A 9756-nucleotide genomic window follows, 5' to 3' on the forward strand; every position below is an offset into this window, starting at 1 on the left:
ATTTATGATATGTATAAGATTTTCTTATATGAAATCAAACGGAAGAGAAGAAATGATAAGAAAATTGTATATAAATAGAGGAAAAAATGAAGATATGGAAAATAATTATCTTATATTTATGATATATATAAGATTTGCTTATATGAAACTAAAAGAAAGAGAAGAAATGATAAGAAAATTGTATATAAATAGAGGGAAAAAATAAAGATATGGAAAACAAGACAGATATTTTGTAGAAGGAGAACAATTGAAAAAAAAAAGGATGAAATTTAAAAATTTTCAACTTTTTCTATATTTTTTTTTTCCTAACCTACAATCTCCTTAGTTGGATTAAGAATTCTCAACCCGCTAGCTCCTCCGTCAACTAAAAAATTTCAATCTTTTCTATAGTTTTTCCTAACCCACAATCTCTGCTGAGTTGGATTAAGAAATTCTCAACCCGCTAGGCTGGCTAGCTCCGGCCAGTCGATGAGTTTTTGATCGGTCTGACAATAGACATTTTTCACAATTTAGAATTTAAATACAAACTACAATTCAATCTCATAAATCTGTCTTAATTGACAAAAGCTCATAACAATATATAATAAAAGCCTGATACATGATTTGAAGGGAAAAAAATTTGAATCCAATTCTGAGTTTACCTTACAAAACATACACATGAACAAAAAATGAAAAATAAAATAAAATAGAGCATGATCGACCCTATCGGCATGGACTCCAGTGTTAGTTATGATACAAAGCAAGTTCCAGTTCATGCTTAGTTAAAACTAACAAAATATCACTTTGGAAACTGACACCTCACTCTTGCTTTTTGGGCTTATGGATCTTCACATATGTAAAGAAGCCGAAGAGGCGAACAACCTGCGGCTCCCAGCCGCGCTGCTGCGCCCGGCAGAACATCAGAAATGTGTTTGCAAAGTATGAATTGAATCCCATAAGCACATGCCACCATGCATGACCCTGAGGGTTAATATACCAGTGCGATAATTTCTTGCAGAATATTCGGTCGAACAACCAGCATAACGTCCCTAGGGAGATAGTCAACACGTAGAGCTTGACGAGCCGTTTAGCTGCGATATCTGTTGTTTGTATGTAGTACTTAATACATCCGAGGGACGCAGAGAAGGCAAAGGATGATATAGTGTATCTTGAAAACTATTCCAAACCGTGCGAAGAAATGAACCACAGCAAAGACAGCACCGTATATGAAGAGAAAAGTTGGCATAGTGCTCCTGTAGTGCCAATCTGGCGAGTAAATAACATAAAGATAAAGAAGCATCTCCCATACCATTGGTGTTTCGTCGCTCTGCTGTAGTCTGGAAGAGATCATAAAAGACACGGAAAATTGTTATATTAAATGCATAAATAGAAAGCTCTGATACGATCTTTTTAAAAATATGTTCCACAGACAAACAAACACTAAGACAAACTAAAGCCTGAAAACATAAATGCTTGTAACGGTTCCGTTACTAAATTTTCAAAATGTCACTACAATTTGTAGAAGTGTACTCTCCAAATAACAAAATTTATACTTATGGCATTAGAGTCGTAAAAGCAGATTGAAATATGGAGATCAAGTATTATATATCCCTTCAAATTTTGATCTTGCAAGTATGTGAGTTTACCTTTAAACATGATATGAAGAGTCTTCGGATCTGGCCACTAACTAATGTATCTAAGAAACCTTGTTATTTTAGTATTATCTGTTCAGAATTTGGGCATGATACCTGACTAAAAAAAATGATTAAAAACAAAATCCTTAATGGAAACTGATGAAAGGAAAAGAAAGACAAAAATCAAAGTTTGTCACTAACATCTAATAGTTTTATGCAACCTTGTTATTTTAGTATATCTGTTTAGTTCTTGGGCAAACTTAAAGAAAATATTAAATAAAATCCATACTGGAAATTGATGGAAAAAAAAGAAAAGCAAATCAAATAGTTGCAGGTTATAAAATGGGAATTTAGGATATATAACTTTAAACCAACATCATTAATTGTAAATTTTTATTATTGACCAGCTTCTAATCATGTAAATCACGATTGTCAATCTTGGCATCACCATTGCATTTTCTAAGCACATAGGTATCGGCTATATTGAATCAGTGGGATCGTGATTGATGAGAAATAACTCTTAACAATTATACACACACACGCACACACACACGCGCACACACACACACACACACAACAAGATAAGTAATTTGCATTTAACTATTTAAAATTTAGTAATATCATTTTCTCATCCAATATCTTCATAATCAACAATTATGTCATTAATTCTCTTTGATCAACACCCTCTTTGAATTAGTGATTTATTATTAGCCATCTCTTTCTAACAAAATTAATTAATACAATATATAATTAAATATTTTAAAACTAGAGGATTAATAATCAACAAAAATTAATGAAATATAAATAGCACTACATAAAAACAAAATAAAATCCTAATCTGGTTAGACAATGTGATACAAACTAACACGTGCATAATAATCTGATATTAAAAGTGAATAAATATTATCAATAATCTAATACTAAACAACGAAGAGATAGATAAATAAATAAATAAATAAGTTGTCTTATTAAACAAATAAATAATATTATTAATTTGATTAATCTGATATTAAAAATAAATAAGCAAATAAATAACCAAAAAATATTATTAATAAGATTATCTTATATCAAAAATAAACAAAATAAATTAATAGTAACATTATTAATAAATAGATAAATAAATACAATTCTTGATAATATTATTAATAGTATTGATTTGACATTAAAATGAAATAAATAAACAAAATTTTATGTACACAATAATAAATAATAAAATGTTATTAATAAGATCATTATTATTAAATTCAAAATTGTGTTTCAGGTGTAATATTATATAACCTATTATATTATATAATCTAATATTATAGGTGTAATATCACAAGGAACACCCTAAGTTTTGATGCTGGGAAAAGCTGCTCCTTCCACGAGAAAATCTCCTTTTGGATCAATGGCAGTAGACTTGCCTTCTTCCTCAATTGGTAATGGGATCTCTTCCTCCTTTCAGAACTAAACCCCATCTTGATTCCGACAATGTCACAACAGATGATTCTGCCAACCATGATGTGAACAACATTTATGAGGTATATGTGAATTTAAAGCTATAATATACAATATATGAATTTCTAATCATGACATTTATGAGGTAAATGGAAACAAGGACTTCTACCATAGATGCATGTTTTTCCCCTTTGAGTCCTACACATCTATCAGTGTGCTGCAAACAGAAGTTAAAGATGGCCACATAGAGAAAATTACATTGCAAAGACATGAGTTGTTGTTAGTTGAAAAGAAAATGCACAGAGAAAAGCAAACGAACTTACACATTTTGCAACGTGGCATGGAATATCATGCTCCCAATTGCAAGGATCATATTGGAAATATGAAGAACACTAAATCTTTTCTCAAACCCTTGTCTTAGGGCATTTATCAGGCCAATGAGTGCCAAAAGAATGCAGGGAATGTTTGATATAGTGTTGTAAAATTCGGCAATATATGAAGAATATGCATAGTTCTCCTCACAAAGTTCAATAGTAGATGTCACAGGTCCCCAAAAGCTTGATATTCCTGCATCGTCCATTTCTTCACAATACAATAAAGCAGAAACTCAAATTAACATAACAAAGAAACCCTGCAAGGAAGAAAACAACAAAGTATAGAATTATTTAGAACAATAATGATTTCCAAAATAGATAATTTTGTTTCCATAAGTTCTAGTGTTCTATGAAAATGAATGTAGTATGCATGCATGATCTATTAAGCATTCCATCCCCTAAAAGTATGCATAATGCTTTAGAAAGAAGAAGGCACAGAAGTGATCCCCTATAATCTAGATAGGTAATCTATTAGAGTGGTAAGTGTATGGTAGAAAGGAAAACCAAAGAAAACAATAATAAATATGCTAAAAAATATTTAATTAATTTGTATATTACTAGGTATATAGGCTTATAACCCTGCATAGAGCTAAATGGAGGTACAAAACTCATGTAGCTGAACCCCAATGGTTGCAAAAAGAACAGTTAGATGAAGAGAAAAATTCAACAAATTACAGCATTGTTTTCATAGGCTTATTATATAGAGGAGAGAAGTTATGAATTCTGAAGAAGAAAGCAAGAGCTGGTTACCTTGGTTGACCAACATAAATTCTTATATGAAATCCCAAGCAGAGATTTTTGAGCGCTAAAAAAGGCAGTCAAAAAAATTTTAACTTTCCATAGAGTAAAGTTCAAACAAAGAAGCTGGAAAGTACCAGGATCACTCTGCAGAAATTGGAAACTCAAAATAGAATAGGCAGGCTAATTTTATTCTATAACTATCAAACTCGACGTACCATAACTTAAGAAATATTGACAGTCGCACAAAAATAAGACAACAGAAGCAACGAAGTTAAATATGCGTACTTTCCAAAGCTACAAAAGCTACCTTTTTAACACTCAACAATTTCTTAGACCATCTATGGCCCAAGTTAGTATATATGCAAATAGGATCCAAGATTGTTCAAACTACAACTAGTGCCAAGCCTTCCCTCCAAACAGTCAGAATCTAATAGATCAACAAGCCAAACTATACTAAACTACCGCAATCAAACAAGCAAAATAACACTTCAAACTGGATTCCCGCACGCTATTATCCTCTCGTAACTGCCCGTGATCCGAACAACAGACGCAGCCATTCCGATCCCCGACTCCAAACACGAACGGGCAAGATCCGTCGGAAGGCATGGATGCAGAATTAGGACAAACAGGGCGGGAGAGAAAGGAAAATCGCACCTTTGGAAGTCGCCGACGGAGCGGATCGACGATCGACGCGAGATGCGATTAGGGCAGAACGACGCTTCCATTCTTAATTTATTTTATTAAGCCGCTTTCCTCTGCTTTATTTATTCTTTATGTTTTTTACCCCTTAATAATTCGAGCTGTTGTTGGCGTGAGAGGATTGAGCCGGGCTAAATTTGAACCGGGCTGCTCGATCGGGCTCAGGTTCAGATTAGGGAGTTTTGAAAGAATGAGTTTTATAGAGATTATCTTAAAATTAATATGAAGTTAAAGGGAAGGAGTCACGGGCTCAAATCTTTTAAACAATCTTCTTATGTAAAAAGTACGATAAAACATCAATAATTATTGAGAATGATTAATTAGTTACCATCTTCATTTTTAATTAAATGACAATGATATAAATTATATATCTTAATCTTTTTTAATTATTATAATTTTAATACACCATTAATAATTATTTTTTATAATTATTTTTATATTTTAAATATTCTATTAAAATTAATTATTTTATAACATGTTAAGGCGGCCTACAATGGACTATGATTAATTAGTTCCAATCTTAATTTTTAATTAAATGGCAATGATATCATTAAATTATATAGATTATTATTTTTTAAATTATTAAAATTTTGATACACCGTTGCCGCTCTATCTTTCCATCTGCTACCATAATTTTACGCTTTATAATGAAATTATATTAATTAAAGCATTAAAATACTAAAGTAGAGTCATTAGGGTAAAGTACCTGTCTTTTGAAAATCTAAATTATTTGGGTCTTTTAAATTTCTTGTTTGGATTTTCAAATATCACCCTTATGTTCAGAACCAAGAATTAATTATTTGGGTAAGATTCGTCAGATCCATACAATAATGCAAGGGTGACGCTAGACAATCCCAACAACAAACGTGATGAGCTTCCTTATGTAAAAAATTAATTTAATTTAATATTATACTTATCCTAGTAAAAAGAACTAAGAAAAATATATTTTTTAACATTGTCAGCCTAAAATATTTATAGAAGCTTCTTTGATCATAGTGTTGTCAATTCTAAGATATGGGACTAAAGAGAACTATATTTTTTTTTATATAAAACAACCAGAGAAAATTAATGATGAGAATAATTCATAATAATATGTCGCAGCTGAGTCTCGAACTCTAGATCACTAATTATTTCGCTTGTGGAATTACTAATAAATCTTGGAATTATTTTTAGTGTGAATAGGAAAAAGGATATTAACGTAAATTCATTTTAGGCTTCACCAAAGTTAGTTAGTAAAGGGGGGAGATTTTTAATAAAATAGTAAGATAATTATTATTATCCTCGGAACTATGGTGTCATAGTGAGATATTCAAATTGTCATCTAGACATCTACAGTTCGATCTTTAACTATTTTATAAATGATTTGGAAAGCGAGAGAAGGTTAAAATTGTGGTGAGTAAATTGATAAATTTATTTAGGAAATAAATATCTAACTTTTAATTTTAATAATAAAAAAAAGAGTAAAATTAAGAAAAATCTTTAAATTCCTACTTTTTAGTTTTTAGTAAAAATTATAAAAGCTAAAATAGAATTTGACATTAATACATTAAAAGTGCTTTTATATAGTTATTTACTAAACGCTTCCTAATACTCTAGTCATTTTGTAGTCAGTATGAGTTAATTTAGTAATTTGAGGATAAGCTGTGAGGAACGCATATAGTAAATATAATTATTTTTAACTATAATACTGCTTAAAAAAATATCCAAAAATATGCGAAGGCGGACTTTCATAGGAGTTAAGTGACAATTCAATAATCTTTCTTTTGAATGATCGTAAGAAACGTCTAGTGACAATAATCTGATGAGGAGTACACCTTTATGTATCTCAAATTAGTATTATTAATGATAAAATTATTGTCATATAATTTTGAGATCACACGTTTGAGTCATAAAAATTAAGGATGTAATTAAGCTGAGTCGAATAGTAAAAGGCTTGAACTTAGGTTCGATTCGTTATCCCTAAGTTTGAGCTCGACTCAAGTTCGATTCGTTATCCGTAAGTTTGAGCTAACTCGAGTTCGATTCGTTATCTGTAAGTTTGAGCTTGACTTGAGTTAGATTCAAGCTTTATTCTTAAGTTCAAACTTGGCTTATAATAATATTAAATAGTTCGAGCTCAGCTCAAACTCAGTTTGAAAAAAACTTGTTCAAAAATTAAACAAGCTTAGCTCAAATTTGTTTAAGATAATTAACTATAATAATTAATAATATATTATTATATTTATTATTTATTTTAGATATTTAGTTTTATATATAATAAAATAAATGAGCCTCTTGACGAATATATTCGCGATCCTATTAATAAACACATTCGTGAGCCTCTAAACGAACACATTCACGAGCTCACAAACCAAATACTGTTAAACTAGAACTAAGCTCGATAAGATTTTTGAGCTCGAAATAAGGCTCATGTTTTACTTGTTAACTTAATCGAATGAGTTCAAATGAATTTTTTTTTTTAATATTGAAATCCAAATAGCTTGTGAGCTAACCGAGCGGGTTAGCTCATTTACATCTCTAATAAAAATAATCTCTTACAAAATATAAGATATTATTTGAAATCTGGTATGGACTACTTTTTATTCGCACATAAATTCATCATGTAATTTTTAAAAATTAAATTAGTTTAAATTAATAATTTTGTATTTTTAAATCATGTGGATATCACTTTTAATTTTTTTTATCATTCGAACATAAATTCATCATATCAGTAATTTTCTACTTAATTTAGTTTAATTTAATATTTTTTTATTTTTAAATCATATGGGTATCACTTTTATTTTTTATTTTTCATTTTTCATTCGGACATAAATTTATCATATCAGCAATTTTTTACTTAATTTAGTTTAATTTAATAATGTTTTATTTTTAAATATGGATATCACTTCATATTTTTTTCCCTTTTTCATTCGGACATAAATTCATCCTATTTTACTTAATTTAGTTTAATTTAATAATTTCTAATTTTCAAATCATATGGATATTATTTTTAATTTTTTCCTTTTTCAGTCAGACATAAATCATCATATAGTTTTTTTACTTAATTTAATTTGATTTTTTTTTCTATTTTTATAAAATACATATATTATTTTTTTCCTTTTTTATTCGATCATAAATTCAATTGGTGATTTTTTTTTTTACCTTTTTAAATAAATCGATAGACTTTTTTTTTAAAAAAATAATTTTTAGAAAATATGCATTTTATTTTATTTTATTCCATCGTAAATTCATTAGTTGATTTTTAAAATTTTTTTAATAAATTGATGGATTATATATATAATGAGTCAGAGAAATTTATTTCCCGTACAAACATGAGAAAAGGTGTGACCAGATCTCCTTATCCATTTTGATGGACCATGATCTAACGGGCGATGATTAGTTATGATTTCTCTCTGGATCCTGGAATCTTACACGGATACCATTATTCCGGCCATCAAGACTCAAGAGCGACCTCTTTGCCGGTTCTCCGGTGATTCGATCGGCTTTACTGGGCCCTAGCGCTAAGAAGACGATCGCCGATCTAATGCGGGAACTCTCCCCCCTGATCTCTCATCCTACGAACGAGAGGAAGTGCTGCGCCAGATCAGCCTGCAGACGGATAGAGTTCGGCATCGACATCGGTTGTGGAAGTTGGAGGAGATGGAGATAGTCAATATGATAGAGGAGGGACAAAGGTTGATGGGCTCGAAACTCAACCGCATTTGACGGGAGTTGAAGAACCTGACAGTCAATGGCGGAGCCAGCCCGTGTGATCTACTCGGGCTAGTCGTGGGCGGTGGGCTATGAGCGACGACGTCGACGCCGTCCCTCGGGTTACTTCTTTTTTCTCTCCCGTTTTTTTCATTTCTCCCCGCATTAAATCATATTAAATCTATAGTAAATCAACTATCGACCCCCTAGGCTACAACTCAAGTGGCTTTGAACCTGGCTCCGCCCTTACTGACGGTAGAATCACGAATGAGTGTTTAAAGTTGATGGAACTTATCGAAAACTTAGAAGAAGAAGAGGAGGAGGAGGAGGAGGAGGAGGTAATAAAAGTATTAGAAAATGTAGTGAAGCATGGTGATACAATGATGAAGAGAGACTCCACCAAAGGTGGATCAAAGCATGAAAGAGTGCTTGACGTGGAGGTCGAAGTCAAAATAGTCAAAGGCCCAGGATCATAGATTAGGCGAAGTTGGCCAAATAGACCTTCAAATCAAGCAAAGTTGGCCGAATGGGCTTCCAATACCGGTCGAACATGACCATCTGAACGACCATCCTTTGAAAACTTATGATCGGAGCTAAGAGACAAATAGTAAATTTCTTGATCCATCGTCCCAGGCGATCGGACAGCATGTCAGGTCGGAGCCCTCCGACAATAGAAAAACCGAGTGAAGGACATGCCGATAGCTAAGTTCAGTATGACTGAGCTGGGACGTCCCTGCCGAGCGACAGACCTATATTGGGACCCACCTACATATCTCATCGTACTCTTTTGGAAGTTTGTGCCACTGACAATAGAGCATGTCCAACATATAAATCATACTTTGGAAGCTTCTAACCTATTACATCATAAATTTGCGTTCCTGCTTAAGGAAAAATATCAGAGACACATTTTGACTTGTCTTTTCCTAGGATATTTTGGAATACGTGCACACACTTTAGAATGCATGCACATATATTACAGTAACACTGTATAAGGGGGTCTCCATCTACATGCGGAGATATGCGATGCTTCACTGCTCTACTTACTTTTCGCTACTATTCACTGCTACTATTCCATTCTACGGAGCTGGATACAGGCTTGAGTGTTGGGGGGCCAATGTCGGGTCCCTTCTCGACTCGGCACAACGTTCTCGGTTTTATAGGACAACAAGAAATCTTCTTCTAGTCAGCATCATAGCCACCGT

At 32.0% G+C, this 9756-nt stretch overlaps 1 pseudogene; it reads right to left on the reverse strand.

The window, feature by feature from the left end:
- Window positions 1-557: 557 nt before the first annotated feature.
- Window positions 558-4944, reverse strand: LOC122015024 (annotated as a pseudogene).
- Window positions 4945-9756: the final 4812 nt, after the last annotated feature.

Source organism: Zingiber officinale, chromosome 8B, assembly GCF_018446385.1.
Source record: "Zingiber officinale cultivar Zhangliang chromosome 8B, Zo_v1.1, whole genome shotgun sequence".
In the NCBI taxonomy this organism is placed as follows: domain Eukaryota; kingdom Viridiplantae; phylum Streptophyta; class Magnoliopsida; order Zingiberales; family Zingiberaceae; genus Zingiber; species Zingiber officinale.